This window comes from Lipotes vexillifer, unplaced genomic scaffold (assembly GCF_000442215.2).
Source record: "Lipotes vexillifer unplaced genomic scaffold, Lipotes_vexillifer_v1.1 scaffold847, whole genome shotgun sequence".
NCBI classification, from domain to species: Eukaryota; Metazoa; Chordata; class Mammalia; order Artiodactyla; family Lipotidae; genus Lipotes; species Lipotes vexillifer.
The window spans coordinates 655,553-677,467 of NW_006778821.1; the positions used below are offsets into that span (position 1 = coordinate 655,553).

At 42.6% G+C, this 21,915-nt stretch overlaps 1 protein-coding gene across 1 annotated transcript in view; it reads right to left on the reverse strand.

Moving 5' to 3' along the window:
• Positions 1-21,915, reverse strand: part of SRPX (sushi repeat containing protein X-linked) — a 103,210-nt gene that overhangs the window by 58,949 nt on the left and 22,346 nt on the right. The gene's annotated exons all lie outside the window — the stretch shown is intronic.

Genomic DNA, 21,915 nt, shown 5'->3' on the forward strand with positions numbered 1-21,915 from the left:
ATCTTGATCACACATTTACCAGCAGGGACCGCAACCATCACAGATAAGAACATTCTCTTTTATGAGGTTATTGCAAGTCCTCACATACCAAAGCCTTGTTACACATCTAAGAGGACTGCTACACAAACGAGTTCAGGGCCGACTGTCAGAAACTGGATTTCTATACTCTGGGTTCTGAGTTTTCTCCATTTGCCTTCACCAGGCACGTCAGGAATAAACTACATGCATTGTTAAACCACAAATTCAAGACCACAAGCTCAACTCTGGTGTCATTTGAAGAGTGGTAAATGTTTGCCTAAAGAGAGGAACCCCCCTGGTTACACCATGAGACAAGTCTTTGTAATGAGTCAAAAGGAGATATAAAGATGGTTCGCATCACCACACCCAGGGTAGCAGCGTCCCTGGCAGAGTAAAGCAGCTCTTCTGTTCATTTGTTTCTTTTCTTTTCTTTTTTTTTTTTTTTTTTAACTATTGCTCCATCTTGTTTTGGCTTGCTCAGTTCTTTGTTTTCTTTAATTTTTGGCTGCGTTGGGTCTTTGTTGCTGCGCGTGGGTTTCTCTAGTTGAGGCGAGTGGGAGCTACTCTTTGTTGTGGTGTGCAGGCTTCTCACTGCGGCGGCTTCTCTTGTTGTGGAGCATGGGCTCTAGGCGTGTGGGCTTCAGTAGTTGTGGCACATGGGCTCAGTAGTTGTGGCTCACGGGCTCTAGAGCACAGGCTCAGTAGTTGTGGAGCACAGGCTTAGTTGCTCCGCGGCAGGTGGGACCTTCCCGGACCAGGGCTCGAACCCGTGTCCCCTGCATTGGCAGGCGGATTCTCAACCACTGTGCCACCAGGGAAGCCCTCAGTTGTTTCTTTGGAAAGCTCATTGAAACCCAAAACCAGGCATTCTCACTACTGCCTTTACTTAAATTACAGCCTGCAAGGCAGACAGTTCAGATGATCTCAAGAGGTTACCTTGATTAGCAACTTGATTAGTAGCTCACTTATATCGGTCCATCCACCTCCACTTAGATCACAACCACTCATTATCTCTCTCTGCCTATCTTGAACTGTGATGACTCTAAGTGAGAAATTCCCCTTTGCCAATGACTGTTCCAGGGGTAGGCATGAAACCCAGTATTGGCCAGTGACAAGGAAAAATATGTCTGCTTTGGGGGAACAGGGCTTATGGAAAAGACTTTCCCCCTGATAAAAGAGAAAAGTGCACAAGAAAACTCTTTTGCCCTCTTTTCTCCCTTCCTGCTTTGGAAGCTATGGTGTAAGGATAAATGCCTGAAGCTACAGCAGCCGTTTTGCAACCATGAGGCAAGATGTCTCAGGACAAAAGGTTTTTGGCTGAGGATGGTAGAGTAGAACTATTAAAAGAACCTGGGGTCCGTGATGACTTTATTGGGCTACTAAATCAACCCTAGACATCCTACCTCCATACTTCTTGCTAGGTCAATAATAAATGTCCTTTCAATTTAAGCCATTGTGAATAGCATTGTCACTTGCAGCTTAATGCATCCAAACTGATTCACAAATGAACAGGAAATTTACTGCCTATTATTGATAGGAGATAAGAGAATACAAAATAAACGGATATTAGCTACCCCTTCCCCCAGAATCCCAGTTTATATTCAGCCTAAACTCATATATGAACTTCTATAAAAAATGATGACTAGCCTACAAAATGGACATCATGAAAGATACAATAAGATCAAAGACCACTGACTAACTTATGTTCAGCAGACTGTACGTATTAAAGCTTACTAAAGCAGCAAAGGAAATTCACACATATTAGAGAAAGATTTTCCACAGGGTTAAAATAGAAAGAAAGGAATAAAAAGAGAGAGAGAAGTTGGCAGGGAAGGAGAGAGGGAGGTTTCCGAACAAACTCTTCTTTATTTACAAAAGGCCGTCCCTTTAGAATTCTGGTTAATTGAGGTTTTATCGTGAAAACCATTAATCAGTCCTCATGTGGCTCAGGTTACCACTCTTTGGAAAGAATGCTTCAGGGCTTCGTCCACACAAATACAAATTCAACATTGGCTCAGAAATCAGAAACTCAGTGCCATGTAGGATTCTGTCCCTCAGCCATACCTGGAGCCAATTCCATTTATAATTCTGCTCTCCTTGCAGAAACTTCATCTAAATCAACAGATTTGCAAAGAAACAGTCACTCCTTTTTCTCCAAAGTTCAAAGAAGGGTCTTCCTGGCCCACTGAATCCTACCCTTTCATCCAGTATGTCCAGGTAGTTAACACCACTGAGGCAACCAACACACTCTTAAGAAATATCTATTAAATGTATTAGAATTACACCAGGAATTTAGATTTAGAAGGCTAGACTGCTCTTTTCACCACCCTAAAAGTTTTTTCATTGTGACGGTGGTGGGTAGAGGGAGCATTTGAAACTAATGGAAGGTGTAGCCAATTTGCTAAACTACATTCCTGTACTGACTGTGACACATGATGCAAGTTGACAGATTTGCTGGTTCTGTGTTCAAGTTTTAGCTCAAAGGTTTGGGTTTATTTTTTAATTATTTTGAAGATAGCTATACATTCTTAACCTTTGTCAGAAATTTTTGTTTTTCCCCCCATCATCCTTATTCTAATTATAATTTTATTACTATCAGGAGTCATCATATTTAATAGTAAACTGCATCATCAATTTTATACTGAAAGTCAATGGGAAAATCAAACTCACTTCACAGTAAAGATTCTTAACCTGAGTCCCTGGCCTCCTAGAGGAACGATGGAAGCGCTTTGGGGCAGTCCATGAACCCCTTGTAATTGGACATGCTTTTTGGTACATGAATATACTTTCCTAGGGAAAAACTTGCTAACTTTTAGTAGATTTTAATAAGGGTCTGTGATCCAAAAAATTATTAAGAATCATGGTTTTACAGCATTCTTTATTATGAAGCATGTTAGAGTATTTACTAAAGAAGTATGCAGTATCTCCTTGATATTTGAAACGTTTTAGTATGGGAGAGGAGAGACAAATATCTTTAAAACAAGGATAAGTGCTTATCTTTATTAGATCTTACTGCTTTCTTCTCTAGATTATTGTTATCCAATGGAACTTTCTGCAATGATGGACATGCTCTATATCTATGCTGTACAATAGGAATATCCACTAGCCACGTGTGATCATTAAGCACTTGAAATATGGCTAGTACAACTGGGGGGATACATTTTTTATTTCATTGAACTTTAACTAATTTAAAATTTTACAGCCATGTGGCTAGTGGTTACCATACTAGACAGCATAGGTCTAGAGTTAATTTAAAAATATATATTTTGTAGAGATAAATCATGTCTCTAAATTGCTCAATGGTGAGAACCATGTCTAATTTGCCTTGTATACCTAGCATATGATTCAGAATTGGTAGCTGACAAGTGTTGGAAGAAAAGAGAAAAATCTGCCTCATGTTTCTTATGACACATAAATCATGCGTCATTATGCTCGTATGTCTGGAATGGTTTAATCCCACTCAGTACAGCTTCAGGATATAAATCTGAACGGTGACAATACTGGAGATTTGGATGTTTAGACTAAAAAAGGTATTTTAGGCACTTCCCTGGCGGCACAGTGGTTAAGAATCCGCCTGCCAATGCAGGGGACACGGGTTCGATCCCTGGTCCGGGAAGATCCCACATGCTGCAGAGCAACTAAGCCCGCGAGCCACAACTACTGAGCCTGCACGCCACAACTACTGAAGCCCACATGCCTAGAACCTGTGCTCCGCAACAAGAGAAGCCACCGCAATGAGAAGGCCATGCACTGCAATGAAGAGTAGCCCCAGCTCAGCTGGCCGCAACTAGAGAAAGCCTGCACGCAGCAATGAAGACCCAACACAGCCAAAATTAAATAAATTAAAATAAATAAATAAATTTTAAGAAAAAGGAAAAGGTATTTTGCACTGTTGGAAGCCACAGGGTATTCATTTTCGGGAACCAGATGATTTAGTGCTAGCAAAAGATTTGCCGAAGGGGCTACACTGCAGCTGTAGTAAAGTCAAAAGGACATCTGAAAGGCTTCTGAACAAAGATCAAATCCAGGGCACTGCCAGGAAAACACAGCCTACAGAGAAAGCCAAGGATATGACCGTCAAATCCTTTGTTAAGTCAAGGTAGTGCTTCAGAGTACTTTCAGTCATACAAGAGTCCCTTTAGAGAGTAAAGGTGTGTCTCCCAGATCCTCTCAAAGAAACAACAGAGAAGAGTTTATGTCTATGAGATTTGTGGATGTGGCTTCTGTCTAATGGACAGAATGTCTAACGGACAGGAGACCCACAAAGTTCTTAATGAGGTATATATTCAGAAATATTACCAACATGACTGAGGGGGACAGAGACATTATAGAGTGAGGAGAGCACTTTGAACTCCCAGAATTCTACTGTCAGGAAACAGGCTCATAGAGCTGCTTAGCTGTAAATAGGTGTTACCCTTCCTGGAAAAGGAAAGATTGCTTCGAGGGTGGAATCAAGAGCGTAGAGACTAGAGCAGAGAACCATAAAGAATTCTTTCCAGACTGTGAGGCCTGAAGAAAGAACTACCAAAGCTTGGCCAGCTAGATTTCAGGACTTCTATGGAACAGTGACTCCTTTATGCCTCCCATTTAACCCCATTTTTAACAGGAATCTCTATAGCAGTAATATTATGGCTATTCAACCATTGTAGGTTGGGTATGTGGGGAGAAGATACCTCTTTGGTTTTACAGGTCTAAAGATAGAGAAGAACTGTATTCAAGCAATTACAGTTAAGCAAGTACATAGAAGGAGCCTCGTCCCCACCTGGCCCTGATTTAGATGATGAGATTCTGGACTTTGAGCTGATGCTACAATGGGATAAGACTTTTAGGGACCTTGGGAAGGCATGAGTGTATTTTGCATGTGGGAAGGACATGGATCACTGGGTGCCAGAGGGTAGACTGTGATATGCAGCCCCCCGTGACCCCTTTCTCCCAGAATTCATACCTTTGTATACCTCTCCCTTATTGGGATGGACTTACTGACTTTGCTTCTAACGAAAAGAATATAGCAGAAGGGATGTTATATCTCTTCTGAGATATAAAAGGACTGTGGTTTCCATCTTGGACATTCTCTCACTGTCTTTCTTGGATCACTCATCCTGGGGCATGCCAGCTGCCGAGTCTTGATGGAGTCCTATATGGAGAAGCCCATGTGGTGAGGAACCAAAGCCTGCCAATAATCATGTGAATAAGGTTGGAAGATCTACACACACACACACATACACACATGTCGAGCCTTCAGATTAAACCTCAGGCCAAGGCAACAACTTGATTGCAACCTCATGAGAAACCCTGAGCCAGCTAAGCCATGACCAGATTGTAATGTACACAAATTCTGATATAAGAAGCAGTATTTGTTTTAAAAACAAAAAAGGGGGTGTGGGTGGAAGTACAGCCCTGCAGGATTTATATGACTGAGGACCTTACGGTGCTAGATTTTACCTGAGACTGTATCCCTCCTTGGGTCTTTTTCCCTTCCCCTCTTCACTGACATCTTTTCCCTGAGAGCAGTCCCCCTGCAAGTCACAGACTCTGCTTCTAGGGAACCAAGTTAAGACAGCAGCTGAATCTCCCTAAAACTCAAATACCCCAATTGGCCATGCCTCACAGGTTAAATGGCATAGGTATATGTTTCTAAAATACTATATTAAAATAAAGGTTAAATGGCATAGGTATATGTTTCTAAAATACTATATTAAAATAATTACTATTATTTTATATTATATTATTTATATTATTTTATAATTATTAAAATATTTTATATTATATTATTTATATTATTCTTGGTTTGTTTTACAAACTTCTCATTTGATAGTTCCTAATCACATTTTCTATTTAATTTAGTATGTATATATTTTAGGCTTCTACTACCTTGACCTGCTATGCATGTAAATGAGCTTCTGGTAAAAATATTAAAATAAGACAAACTTACATCTGGGCTAATATGTTTTTCAAGAATCTTTTAAACCATTAAGCATAGTCAGGAATCTTAGTGCCACCAAATTTTTCTCTGTGTGTTTTTAAATTCCTCTGTCTAAACCATCTTGTATGAGTTATGATTTAGGAAAAAAAAAAAAATATATATATATATATATATACACATTCAATTTAATAACCACCGGGAAAAGCCACATACTCAATCCTCTCTAGTAAACTAAACTGTTGTCAAGTTTAGTCCGTGAATTCGTACGACTGGGTGATAAAATCTGCTTTAGGAATAAGTGACTTTCAGTCTCAAGATATTACATAGTTTATCCTTTGAGGCAGGAAAACCCCTGTGTTTCTCTATATGTCTTCATGTCCTAAAGATCTTTACAAAATGGGAGCCTACAGAAAGTTATTTCACTGCTGTGAAGCATTACTCCTGAGTCTCTCGCATTCTGTGGCTTTTGCTAACACGTACAAGTGTTCCAACATTTTGGGAGAGCCTGAGGAAGGGTGGACAGAGGGTAGAGTGGTGACCCTTCTCTCCTCCGTGGGTAAATTTGCAAGGGCTTCTTAGCTAGTCCTGATATACGGGGGGGACCATTGACTGAAGAAGCCCAGGTGTGAGTCTCACATGCCCGACTGGCAGGCAAAACCTGCTCTGTTATGTCTTGGCAAAGTTTTGAGACAGAGGAGAGATGTCCAGGAGTTGTGTATAAATGTGTGTGTGTGAGGGAGTGGAGCAGAGAAGACAATTTAGCTTTCCAAGAGCATCTGCTTCAACTCCAAGATATAGGAGCGAGTACACAGAGGGCCAGACACTGTAAATGAGACACTCTTCCTTGGAAGCTTTACACCTCTAAATCAGGGGCAGACTAACAGATAAAAGCCCAAGGGTAAGAAAAGAGGGTGGCGGAAGTACACAGAGACGATGCGCGTCCCAAGTGGAACAAGGGGATCCAGAAAGGTGGATCTAAATAAATCTTTTGCTAATCATGGGGAGTAGACTGAAGGCAGTGTTCATTACCAGTACTTTTCTTGGAGAACATCCACGAAAATATTCAGCTGGGACAAGTTTACAGTACGTCTCAGACGTTCACTTCACTATACACCCTCGTCTTCTCCCCTCCCCATCACCACCCCAAAGCCCTCACATGTACCAACAATCAACTAGAGTAGCGTTTCAAACTTTTGACCCAAGTTAATGTCATAACTAGCATTTTCATAGTGAAATAGAACAGAATTGAAAATGTCGGGGTTCATTGCACATATTAAAGATAAATACTACTTTGTGCAACTTATGTTTTAATTATATAGGTGTACGTGCAGTAGGGCGTCCCCAGTTTGCATGAGACAGTCTGATTTTGTGCCTGTTGTCCCAGCATTATTATCACTAGCACTCCCTCACACTCAAAAGTGTTCTGATTGGACAATAAATACTATATTAACCCAAATAATAGGTCACAGTATATATTTCTTCCTATGGGTCTCAATCAAAATAATTGGAAAAATGGTGATTTAGAATATTTTGAAACACCCATAGGTAATAAGAGCCTTGTCTAGTTAATTCTTTGTTTCTTCCCTCCAAAGGAAGATACCTGACTCTCTGAGAAAGGCTTCTGGGGGCAGTAAGGGAAGCCTTTGCTTCACCCTGATTTGTTCAGGACCTGGATGTTCTAGCCCATGAGACGCCAAGCAGGGACTGAGCTTCCTCAATGGCGCATGGCCATCCTCTCTGGTAGGATGCAATTGAAAGAGCACTGGGATTAAGTTCCAGCTCCTCCACTAATTCTATGGTATTGACTGAGGAAGCCACTTTCCTTTTCGGAGCCTCAGTTTGCTCATCTGTAAAAGGGAGTGACAGTAACGGGCAGAAGAGTGCAGTACATGTTTTCAAATTATGTCCCCTCTGAACATTCCTATAGTCAAACTCTAGTTGGGATCATGGTAGTTCTCTTCCAACCGGTAACAAACCATGAGCAAGGTGCGTGACACCTTCACCAGATTCCTTCATTTTCATTGCCTCTTTAAGTAAGTCCTAGGGCAATCCCACGAGGGAGGTATCATTCAGGGACTAGCATGTACAGGTGGGGAGGGCAGCAACCCTTTGCAACCTTGTTCATGCTCTGATGTCAGCTCAGAGAATGAAGTGACTATGAACTCTCCTGATCATAAATCCTGTGCCATTTCACAACTTCTTGTTTCTGTCTTCCTGCCTTTACACAACCCACCTGAAAAGCCCTTCCCCTCCTCTCAGCCCCTTTCCTGATTTAAAAGCTATTTCAAAGCCTAGCTCCTCTAGTTGGGCTTTTCTAATCCTCACTTTAAAGTCTATTCACATTCACATGCTCTGTCCCATTTTTGAATTAGCACTGATCTTATATGGGTCTGGATTTGTCAGAAGTTGTTTCAGATGTGTGTAGGTTCTGTCTTCCCAGGTAGACAGAAAACTTCTCAGGGAAGCTATGTTGATAATATTTCTGAATATATAACTCATTAAGAACTTTATGGGTCTCCTGTGAATCTCTTGGAGTTCACTCCATTAGACAAAAGCCACATCCACAAATCTCATAAACTCTTGTCTGTTGTTTGATTGAGAGGATCTGGGAGACACATCCTTGCTCTCTTAGAGCTTCAGTGAACAAAGCACCGCTCCACCCAGAGTTCCTCAAAAGGCTTCTTCCCCTCGAGACTTTCGTCTACATACCCCTGATCTGCTGGAGCTGTTCCACCAGCATCAAAGCGAGACACCATCTCCCTGAGTGAAGGCTATACTTACAGAAACAGATACTTTATTTAAGATTCAAAAAAGCTGCCCAAATAAAGCTGCAATTGGCACATCGTCCTTGGCAGTAAACCAGTGGTATAATTTACAAAATTCTGGCACATTGTAGCAAAACTGAGAAGAACAGGATTCAGGAAAGAGAGATACTAAGAAAATAAAATAAAATTGCAGCAGTGTGTACTGGGGATAGTAGGGCAAGCGTCTAATTGCATAGCTGTAGAATGATAAAATGAAGATTAAAGGGAGAGAGACAGGCAGACAGACTGGACGGGGGTAGGGAGAGAGAGAGAAAGCAAGAGAGAAGTGAGGAAAGACACTGCCAGAAAACATCCCTTAAATAAACATCATAGGATTGTCTGTGACAGGCTGCGGCCTGTTCAGCTGAAACCTGAGGCTTCATCCTTCTGGAACATTCTCTGGTTCCCTGACAGAGGATGGAACACCATCACCCAAGGATGAAAACCCGGACTTCACTTGAAGCCTTTCATGCTCTGCTGTGATGAGAAGTAGAATGGTTTCTTTTCCGGGTAGTTTCTCTCTTGGATTTTGAAAGCACGACTTTCCACCCAGTGTCCTTGAACTGACAGTCACACACTGGCTGCTGTCAGTTATTATCATCTGCACTGGGAGGCTCAAGCTCTGGGGAAAAAAGAAGGTGGAACTGAACTGATGGCAATTCTGGGTTTTCAAAATGATAATCAGCAAGCCTTGTGTACTACGTCTTGGGAGTGGCTAAACTCCCATACACAATGCCTGGGGCTACCCCTTTCTAGGTGTGATGGATATCCACTGTGTTCTTCTGAGGGAAACAGGACCCCTCCTTTTCGAGAACTGTACCATTCCCCCATGCTACCCACATGCTTCTAGTGGAGATGGCTTTTTCCTAACCCCTGACCACAGGGACAATCACGGGAATCAAGCTGTAACAATCAGATCCTTCAGAGGATTTTTCTCTGGTCGTAAAATATGGTAAAAGGAAAATACAGTGGTAAAAGGAAGCTATGATCCCTGTATATGCCAATGGCAAAGGTTAAGTCTCGTAGAGAATGCTAATCCGAGAGAATGAAATCATCACAGAAAAGCAGGGACAAAACAGAGATAGAGGGAGAGAAAGAGCGATCTCACAGTATTTGAGCCCTTGGTTCCATTATGCCTTGGGCCCACCAGCATACCCCTGCCCTTACAGAAAACAAAACCTCCCTTTGGCCAAAGCTGGTTCAAGATGGGTTTCTGTCACTTACCATCAAGAGGTCTGACTTAAATAGCAGGCCATCGGTTCACATTTGAATGAAATGAATGACCAAAGGATATGGTACAACCTCTGATTTGGGATAAGAAATCAGTCTCAGAACATAACCTCCAATTCCTTATTTCAAAACAATAGCGTAGCTCAGATTTAAAACAGCTTCGTGTGCTGTTCAACAAATTTAGTGGGATCAGCTTTTTTTTTTTAAATTTTTATTGGAGTATAGTTGATTTATAGTGTTGTGTTAGTTTCAGGTGCACAGCAAAGTGAATCAGTTATACATATGCATGTGTCCACTCTTTTTTAGGTTCTTTTCCCATATAGGCCATTACAGAGTACTGAGTAAAGTTCCCTGTGCTATAACAGTAGGTCCTTACTAATTATCTATTTTATATATAGTAGTGTGTATACGTCAATCCCAATCTCCCAATTTATCCCTCCCCCACTTACCCCCTGGTAACCATAAGTTTGTTTTCTACATCTGTAACTGTCATTTCTCTTTTGTAGATAAGTTCATTTGTATTCTTTTTAAAAAAATTTTTTTTCATTTCATTTTTGGCTGCATCAGATCTTAGCTGCGGGATCTTCGTTGCAGCATGTGGGCTCTTTTGTTGCGGCGTGCGGGCTCCTCTCTAGCTGCTGCGTGCGGGCTCCAGAGCGTGTGGGCTCTGTAGTTTGCAGCACACGGGCTCAGTAGCTGTGGCGCGCAGGCTTAGTTGCCCCACGGCATGTGGGATCTTAGTTCCCCGACCAGGGATCAAACCCGTGTCCCCTGCACTGGAAGGAGGATTCTTAACCACTGGACCACCAGGGAAGTCCCTGTATCCTTTTGTTTTTAGATTCCACATATAAGTGACATCATATGATACCTGTCTTTCTCTGACTTACTTCACTCAGTATGACAATCTCTAGGTCCAACCATGTTGCTGCAAATGACATTATTTCATTCCTTTTTATGGGGGGATCAGCTTTATTTTTAATAAAACACATTAGATCAGAATGAGAAAAAACAGTCACTGTATATAGTAAAGGTTTATGAAACTTCTGGCTCAGTAATATAATTATGTATATTATATATATAATATTTCATTGATTCTAAAAGAGCATTTTTTTACATTTTAATTTCTCTGAACTCATGATGACCTTTATAATCGATGGAATGGCGTGATTTAATTGGCATCACTTCTTTCTTTCTTAGTGGTATTTAAAATAACGATGCCTTTGACAACCACTGGAGTCTTAGATGTGATGACATACTGTGTGTGTGTGTTAGTGTGTGTGCGTGTGCATCTGTGTGCTCTGGACTGTGGTGTAAAATATATTTCTTACTGCTGGTAGCAATAGAAAGAATTTGAAAATAAGTGCATTACATGACTTACCTAGGGATTCCAAATTGATAATCAACTTTGATTTAATAAAGGAATTTTTTAAAAAATTGATAAAGTAATCTTTGCTAAAGTAATCTTTGATAAAGTAATACATATCAACTAAGGCATTTATCCACTGTCATACTTACATAATGCCTTAACACAGGGGTCCCCAACCCCCAGGCCGCAGAGAGTTGTTAGCTCAACATCACTAATAATTAGAGAAATGCAAATCAAAACTACAATAAGGTATCACCTCACACTGGTCAGAATGGCCATCATCAAAATATCTACAAACAATAAATGCTGGAGAGGGTGTGGAGAAAAGGGAACCCTCTTGCTCTGTTGGTGGGAATGTAAATTGATACAGCCACTATGGAGAACAGTATGGAGGTTCCTTAAAAAACTAAAAATAGAATTACCATATGACCCAGCAATCCCACTCCTGGGTATATTCCCAGAGAAAACCATAATTCAAAAAGACACATGCACCCCAGTGTTCATTGCAGCACTATTTACAATAGCCAGGACGTGGAAGCAACCTAAATGCCCATCGACAGACAAATGGATAAAGAAGATATGGTACATATATACAATGGAATATTACTCAGCCATAAAAAGGAACGAAATTGGGTCATTTATAGAGACGTGGTTAGACCTAGAGACTGTCATACAGAGTGAAGTAAGTCAGATGAACCGGTTTTCAGGGCAGAAGTAGAGACACAGATGTAGAGAACAAATGTATGGACACCAAGGAAGGAAAGCAGGGGTCGGGGGGTGGTGGTGGTGTGATGAATTGGGAGATTGGGATTGACATGTATACACTAACATGTATAAAATAGATAACTAATAAGAACCTTCTGTATAAAAGAAATAAATAAAAGAAATAAATAAAAGAAAAAAATTAAAAAAAATAAAAACTATGAAAACTAAACTTACTTATATAGAGAAACTGCCAAGACCTCCTCTTAAAGGGTTCTCAGTAAATGGCGGCTATGATTGTCTTCTTAAAAAAAAAAAAAGAGATGTCCCAACTCCCCTCACCATCTCCCTACACAAAGCTGATATTCCAAATGTCTACACACTCAGTGTAAAGAACGAACTAGAAATAAATCCATCCCGTGTACTAGGGCTACAAAGATAAGTCCTTGTACACGGGCACTGAGTGGAGGATGAAAAAACTTTCCCATGAGAATTCATAGCCACATTATTATGACTATTATATTATTACTAAAATCTCAATAATAATGGTGAAAACCACAGTGATGACCATTTCACACCAAACCAAGTTGGCAAACATTTGAAAATCTGACAAGATCAAGTGCTGATAAGGGTGTTGAGCAGTAGAAACACACATTGGTGCTTTAAATGGGTACAATCTCTTTAGTAAATCATTTGGTATTACTGAAGAAAGTCAAAGTTATATATGTACTATGATCCAGCAATTCCACTCCTGAGTATTTATCCTAGAGAAACTCCTGCACATCGTTCCAGAGAAATGAACAAGGATCGTCCCAACAGCACTGTTTCTCATAACATAAAACTAGCAATAACCCAAATGCACATCAAGAGTAGCATCAGGGCTTCCCTGGTGGCGCAGTGGTTGAGAGCCCGCCTGCCGATGCAGGGGACGAGGGTTCGTGCCCCGGTCTGGGGGGATCCCACGTGCCGCGGAGCAGCTGGGCCCGTGAGCCATGGCCGCTGAGCCTGCGCGTCCCGCTGAGCCTGCGCGTCCGGAGCCTGTGCTCCGCAACGGGAGAGGCCACAACGGTGAGAGGCCCACGTACCGCAAAAAAAAAAAAAAAAAAGAGTAACATCAATAAACTATGGCATATTTATATAATAGGATTTCATATAGTAATGCGACTAAACAAACTATAACTACATGCAACAATATGAACAAATCTCAAGAATCTAATATTGAGTGAAAAAAGCAAGTTACAGAAGAATACATTCAGTATGTATTTGTACAAAGGTCAAAACCGTGCAAATGTAAATAATATATTTTATAGATATAAACATATTCCAGTAATACTATAAAGAACACCAGAGGAATGAAAAACCCAAAGTTAGGATATTGGTTACTTTGAAGAGATAGGAGGGTTAGAATCCAGGAGTAGCGTAACAAGGAGTTCAAGGTGACACTTATGTTTTTTGTGTTTTTTAAATTAATTAATTTGTTTGTTTGTTTGGCTGTGCCAGGTCTTAGTTGCAACACATGGGATCTTCGTTGCCGCGTGTGGGATCTTTTAGTTACAGCATGCGGACTCTTAGTTGCGGCATACAGGATCTAGTTCCCTGACCAGGGATGGAACCTGGGCTCCCAGCATTGGGAGCGTAGAGTCTTAACCACTGGGCCACCAGGGAAGTCCCCTTATATTCTTTTTTGGTAATGTTCTTATTTAACTGGCTGGTAAGCATAGAAGTATTTGGTTTTTTATTACTTTATCCATATTATATAAATATTCTTTTGTTCTACTCAATGTTTATTTTATTATTTTTTTTTTTTTTTGCGGTACACGGGCCTCTCACTGCTGTGGCCTCTCCCGTTGCGGAGCACAGGCTCCGGACGCGCAGGCTCAGCGGCCATGGCTTACGGGCCCAGCCGCTCCGCGGCATGCGGGATCCTCCCGGACCGGGGCACGAACCCGTGTCCCCTGCATCGGCAGGCAGACTCTCAACGACTGCGCCACCAGGGAAGCCCTCAATGTTTAATTTTCAAAACATTTTTTAAACCAGAGCAATTATAATGTCTATGATGTAAAAAGTTTGTTCTATTACATTGGCTTCTCATTTGTTTGCAATGATAAGAACTTGTTTGTCCTTGAAGTTCTTAAGAATGACTGTTTCGGCCTCAACTAAAAGGCATGTTTTGCCAATAAAATTAGAGAACCTTAGATCTGGAAATGCCCTCGGAAGACAATCTGATGCAGAGAGCAGCCTCAAGGACTGCTAGCGTCCCAATGAAAACTCAAAGTTCGGAGACGTAGACACCCCAGCCTAGTATCAAGAAGCTCTCAACTTTTATCTCTATGATGGTCTAAAGTTCTTCCTTAAAGTCCACTTAAAATTTTTCTTGCTTTGCTACGTATGCCAATATCCTACCATTGCCACGATCAGTGCTCTGGAGAAGCTTTCTGTATGGGTCAGATAAACCTGGGAAAGGGGGGATGACACTATATCAGAGTGGAAAGAAAGGCCCTCTTGGGGCTCAGGCAACAAAACTGGGTCAGATGGAGGCAGGGCCTAATCCATAAAGTCACCCAAGCAGACAGTGGAACTTCCCATCTCTGCAATGGGAAGACGGGCCTCTGAGTCTAGACTGACCAGGGGAGGAGGACCAACAAGCACTGACCGCCACAGCCAGATGAGAAGGGATTTGAAGTCTGGGAAAGAACAAATTAAATCCAGAAACTATATTTTCCCAAACAGATTAGGAAAACTTTAAAAGATTGGTAATATCTAGTGTCGGTTAGAGTACGGGGATATAGTCTTATATACTGCTTACAGATGGACAATTGGGAACGCTCTTTCCGGAAAGCAAACTGGCAATACACGTGAAAATCCTTAAAAATACACATGTACCTTAAGGCAGCCACTTCCAGAATTCATCCTAAGGAAACAATCAGGTGAGTGTGCATAAACAAGGATGCTTGTTGTGATGGTGTTTAATACTAACAAAATGTTGAAAATACTGTACTAGTCCATTAAAAGGGGACTAGTTAAATAAATTGTGATATAGCTATTAAAAGCAATGACACAAATAGTAATTGAGATGATACTGGTCTGCAGACTAAAGCATGAGGGTGCTAATGTCTATAAGTTTGAAGTGTATTTAAAAACTAGATGTACTGAGGGAATTCCCTGGCGGTCCAGTGGTTAGGACTCGGTGCTTTCACTGCCGGGGGTGCAGGTTCGATCCCTGGTCAGGGAACTAAGATCCTGCAAGCCATGCGGTGTGGCCAAAAAAAAAAAAAAAAGAAAAGAAAAGAAAAGAAAAGCAAAAAAAAAAAGACTAGATGGGTGGAGGGATAGATACATATGCAATGCAGCACGTACAGTAAAATGTTCTTTGTAGAATCTAGTTGGTACCATATGATGGTTCACCATAAAAATGCTTTCAGCTTCTCAGTGTGTTTGAAATTTCTGTCAATAAATTTTGTTGACACTGTTAACTGGAATGAAAAGATGTCCACCGTGAATTTTAAGTTTACAAAAAGACTCCAAAATAGATGGATAAATAACATCATTTTAATTGTGTGAACGTGTATGTGGAAGAGCCTATAAACAACTATATTCAAAGTGGTTATCTTCTGGGACTTCCCTGGTGGTCCAGCGGTTAAGACTCCCCACTTCCACTGCAGGGGGTGTGGGTTCAATCCCTGGTCAGGGAGCTAAGATCCCACAGGCCAGGTGGCCAAAGGAACAAACAAAAACAAAACAAACAAACAAAAGTGGTTATCTTCAGGTGGTAGATTAAAGGCGATCAGCTTTTCTTTTTGTATTTTATGCTTTTCAATCTTTTCAGATGTTTTTCTATGGCCCAGTGTTACTTTTACAATTATTTCATAAAGTTATTTCCAAAAAACCAATAGAGAAAAGAACTAGAGAGTATCAAGAATGGAAGGCAGGAAGGGGATCAGTTTGGGAGTGAGGCAGAGAGCAGGCAAGCCCAGAGCCCAGGTGGGTGGTCCGGACCCTCTGCTGATGCTGAGGCGCTCTCAGGACCCCAGTCCTAAACGCAGTCACGCCTCCAAGGAATCTGGCAGCTTCCCACCTCTCCTGCGATTCCCACAGCCATGTGACAGAATTGCTGAATGAGTCACGAGACCAGGGCAACATCTTGTTCATCCTGTTAGGACACAAATTGCCCAGATTCCATATATTTTCGTGCAAATGAGGAGTTTTAAAGTGATGAGAATATCAAGATGAATTTGACACTACTTGAGAAGCGGTGGAAACATTAACTGATTAGCAGACTAAAACCAGATATTCTCAACTCCTGCTGCGCATGTCACCTCTACGCAGATGAACCATCACCAGACTAGGAAAAGCCACACGTTAGGACGAGGGCCTTGAAACAAGAGCAGTGAGACCCCAACTGGTGCTTTACCTGAACTCAAATGTCCCAATCCAGGGAAACTACATCTCAGGGCCTGAAAGAATGTAGTGGACAGACTGGAATTATCCCTCACAATCACAGAAATATTAAAGAAAACCAAAGAAGTTTCAAAGACTAAGGATGGGCAATTTTCAAACAGGTAAAAATATGGAGTGTGGAAACTATAGGCATGAAAAATTTCAATTCCATCCTAGGCTTTATTTTAGAACATATTACTAAACAGAAAAATAGAAGAATTTTGGGGGGGGGTTGTTTTTGTTTTTTTTATTGGAGTATAGCTGATTTACAACGTTGTGTTAGTTTCAGGTGTACAGCACAGTGGTTCAGTTATATAATATATATATATGTGTGTGTGTGTATATATATGCACACACACATACATATTATTTTTCTTTTTCAGATTCTTCTCCCTTATAGGTTATTACAAAAGATTGAGTGCTATACAGTAGGTCCTTGTTGTTTATCTATTTTATATATAATAGCTTGTGTCTGCTAATCCCAAACTCCTAATTCACCCCTCCCCTCCCCTTTCCTCTTTGGTAACCATATGCTTGTTTTCTATGCCTGTGGGTCTATTTCTGTTTCGTAAGTAAGTACATTTGTATCTTTTTTTTAGATTCCACATATAAATGATATCATATGATATTTGTCTTTCTCTGTCTTACTTCACTTAGTATGATAATCTCTAGGTCCATCCATCTTGCTGCAAATGGCATTATTTCCTTCTTTTTTATGGCTGAGTAATATTCCACTGTATATACGTACCACATCTTCTTTAACCAGTCCTCTGTTGATGGACACTTAGGTAGCTTCCATGTCTTGGCTACTGTAAATAGTGCTGCTATGAACACTGGGGTGCATGTATCTTCTTAAATTCTTTTAAATGGTGATACTTTGGAATCAGGCCTGGTTAGCCTCATTTAGCCTCATTTCCTTCATTTACTCAAGAGAACGTCTCCTCTGATACAAGGCATCTCATTTGCATCAAGACACATACACCCTCATTTTACACCCCTGTGACTGGATGGTAATACGTTCAGTGGTTGTAAATACCCTAAAGAAGTATTGATTTATAAACGGTGTTTGTAAAAGCAGGGACTTTTCAGCTTTTTTGACCACAACCCACAGTAAGAAACAAATGTTATAGGTCAGTACACACATACATTCATATGACTGAAAAATAAGTTCTGCAGAGCAATGCTTAAGGTGTGATGCCCTCTTGTATTTTCTACTCTATTTCATTTAATTTTTGCAAAAGTGCTGGCATGACCCACTAAATGGACTTCATAAGCCACAAATGCGTAACACTCAGGAGATGTGCTGTAGGGCTCTGTGTAGACTACGAGGGAAAGACGGATTAAGAAGAATAGATTTTGTGGATGAAAAATGTCACCTGCCATATCAGTAAACAAAGGATGGTGCAGCCATCAAGCCCTCAGCCACTGCAGCCGCCCCCAATGGTGCACCCTGAGGGTACTCAGGATGGAGAAAAGCAGGATACTGGCCCTAGATAGTTAAGGTGCATATCTAAGGAATGATTTCCATGAGCCCAGACCCTTGCATCTTCCCATACATAGAAAAATGCTAAATTCAGTAACTTGAGATGTCTCATTTTCCTTCATTAACAGTAATGTTAATGTTGATGTTCAAACTACCTGGTTTCTGTTGCAAAAACTCCTATATATCCTTGTTGCTCCCTTACCTCTTGGGAACAGTCCCTCAGAGCGATCTAATAGGCTGTCTTTGGGGCTCAACTCCCCCCAAAAATCGGCCAAATAAAACATAATTCTCAACTTTTAGGTTGTGCATTTTTTTTCAGTCAACAGTTTGGAGAAGATACAAAGCTGCAGAGGACAGGATCTTAGGTGTGTTCCCCCCAAAACAGGCCCTGAGACAAGGACGTGGGTAGGTCACTGGGGAGGTGATCCCAGGAAGCCCAATGCGGAAGCAGGGAAAGTGACAAAGGAGAAAAAAAGAGAAAAGTCCATGATGATGCGTTACAGAGAAGGCTGTTTCCGGGGACAACCGGGATGCACTCCCACGGCGGACCCTCTGGGGAACTGCAACCAATGGGACTTGGCAGCTTGGGCACTTATCCACTGACTCCTGCCCTGCCTTGACTGAGGGCTGGCCCCAGGGTTATTAAACCTCCTACTCTTCCAGAACCTCCTGCTGAGCCAGTTCCCACAACACTGGAGAAAGCCTGCAGGCAGAGCCTCTGAGACACAAGGACATCTGAGGTGAAGAGCCGTCCCCAGGAGTGGGAACCGTCCACCTGGGCTGCAGGAAGACAGACAGGTGGGCTGAGCGGGGCGGGGGGTGTGTGTGCATTGGATACGGGTGGGCAAAAAGGACAGATGAAGACATCATCAGAGGCAGTAGCCGGTTGGACACCTACAAGGAGATTATAAACATGAAGTCTTGTATTCCTCTTCCCACTTTAAGCTCTACATACCCAGTATGGGGGGAACCGGCAGACTTGGGAGAGAATGGTCAGCTAGCTGCTCAGATTGTGAGCTAGCAGGTGAAGCCGCTTCTAAAACAAAAGAGAAAGCAACAGCGACCAGGAAGAAGACAGACACTAAACCACAGAAGAGTAGTTTATCCTACACTGAACCAACTGCACTGGGAATACCAATTAGGTTCACTCTTGGGGCCACTTGAGAATGACACAGATGTGCTGGAAGATGCTAGAAAGAAGAACCGAAAAAATGACCAAGGTGGGCTACCTTTCATAGCAAGTAAATAAGTAAAAAAAGAAGAAAAAAAAAGGAATAAAGTTTGTTGAATGGTGAGGAAACTTTAGATTTATAGCCTGAAGAAAATTAGACTTAAGGGAAATAGAATCCTTGTGTTTTGATTTGATTTCTCCTGGATAAAAATAGAGACAAGGAGACTCACTCTATATAATTCCAAAAGTGAAAACGAGGGACAGTGTCTGGAAGTTATCCAGAGGCTGGTTCCACCTCCATTTGAGGCAGGACTTTCTAAGGCTTCGAGACCATCTTGGGACAGCGTCAAAGCTCACTGAGCCTGGACATGTTCCCACAAGGCTGGAGGATGCTGGCGGGGCAAGTGAGATGGGGGTTCTTACCCTGATTAGGCTGGAGGTCTAAGGCCCTTTCCAAGGTTAAAGTCTATGGTTCTGTGGGCTTCCCGGGTGGCGCAGTGGTTAAGAATCCGCCTGCCAATGCAGGGGACACGGGTTCGAGCTCCGGTCCGGGAGGATCGCACATGCCGCAGAGCAACTAAGCCCGTGCGCCACAACTACTGAGCCTGCGCTCTAGAGCCCGCAAGCCACAACTACTGAGCCCACGTGCCACAACTACTGAGCCCACGTGCCACAACTACTGAAGCCTACGCGCCTAGAGCCTGTGCTCTGCAACAAGAGAAGCCACCGCATTGAGAAGCCCTAGCACCGCAACGAAGAGTAGCCCCCGCTCGCCGCAACTAGAGAAAGCCTGCGCGCAGCAATGATGTCTCCCACACAGATCCCCGGATCAACCTATGTCATTGAAGAACAACCTTTGAGGAGGGAGGGATGGGCAGAAAGATGGAGGAAGGGACAAAAAAAGACTCTAAACATAAGAGAGAGGAATACTAAAAGGCAGAGCGCTGAACACCTACAAAAGATCATTCCATCAGCTCTGGGGAGGAGGGATGGATCTATGGCTTTCAATCAACCGTTGGTTACACACTTGGGCTCCTGCCCCTTCTGCTGCTGTAAAAGAAAGGTGGGGAAGGGGGAGAGACAGAAGCCTCAACAAGTAAGCATTTCCTATATCTCAAAGTAAAAGCAGAGAAACAAGAGGTCTCAGCGCTGCCATTTAAAAAATAAGCTACAGCCTCTCACACATATATTGTTGGAGCCTCAGAGCACGGATGTGCAGGAAAACTATAAATCCAGATGTGCCCTGGCTTGTTAGAAGCGTGCACAGCAAATATTAAACAAGCAAGAACCCCAGGGTGGGGCTAAGATCCCTGCATGATTATCGGTCTGATTTTTGGCTACATCAAATGCCTCTTTTTAAGTAGGATTCAGCAGCGCTGATGGTACAAAGATTATGCAGGTGCCAGGAAGCAAAAGTACCCTGGAGAACAGGATAAAAGGGCTTTAAGAGGGAAATGAATTTTTTTTTTTTTTTTTTTTTGCGGTACGCGGGCCTCTCACTGTTGTGGCCTCTCCCGTTCCGGAGCACAGGCTCCGGATGCGCAGGCTCAGCGGCCATGGCTCACGGGCCCAGTCGCTCCGCGGCATGTAGGATCCTCCCGGACTGGGGCTCGAACCCGTGTCCCCCGCATCGGCAGGCGGACTCTCAACCACTGTGCCACCAGGGAAGCCCAGGGAAATGAATTTTTAAGATGGATGAGAGAGGTGACTTGTTGCACAATAAAGGGTATTAGTAGAATATTAAGTTTGGAAGCCCAGGCACAAAATCAGTGCTCATGCCCTATGCTACTGGTCTCCTCTTATGCTTTTCCCAACCTGTCCACCACCAGTCATCCCTATTCTGTAGACTTTTTATAAATTTTTTTTTTTTTTAGATGTTGGGGGCAGGAGTTTTATTAATTAATTTATATTTATTTTTGCTGTGTTGGGTCTTCGTTTCTGTGCGAGGGCTTTCTCTAGATGTGGCAAGCGGGGGCCACTCTTCATCGCAGTGCGCGGGCATCTCACTATCGCGGCCTCTCTTGTTGCGGAGCACAGCCTCCAGACGCGCAGGCTCAGTAGTTGTGGCTCACGGGCCTAGTTGCTCCGTGGCATGTGGGATCTTCCCGGACCGGGGCACGAACCCGTGTCCCCTGCATTAGCAGGCAGATTCTCAACCACTGCACCACCAGGGAAGCCCCTTATAAATGTTTTATTTAAAGAAAGGTGCATAGTTCAATGACTTGTCCCAAACTGAACACACCCAGGTCAAAGCGCTCAGATCAAGGAATGGATCACGACCAGGATCACGCCACTGTCCTAACTTCTGATACCATTACAAGGTGACTTCCTTTCATATACTTAAAAAGTGCAGAAAAGAGGGACTTCCTTGGTGGTCCAGTGGTTAGGACTCCGCACTTCCACTGCAGAGGGCATGGGTTCGATCCCTGGTTGGGGAACTAAGATTCTGCAAGCCTGACTTCCCTGGTGGCGAAGTGGTTATTAAGAATCCGCCCGCCAGTGCAGGGGACACAGGTTCGAGCCCTGGCCCGGGAAGATCCCACAGGCCGCAGAGCAGCTATGCCCATGCGTCACAACTACTGAGCCTGCGCTCTAGAGCCCGCGAGCCACAACTACTGAAGCCCGCACCCCTAGAGCCCGTGCTCCACAACAACAGAAGCCACCGCAATGAGAAGCCCACGCACCGCAACGAAGAGTAGCCCCCGCTCACCACAACTAGAGAAAGCCCGCGTGCAGCAACAAAGACCCAACGCAGCCAAAAATTAATTAATTAATTAATTA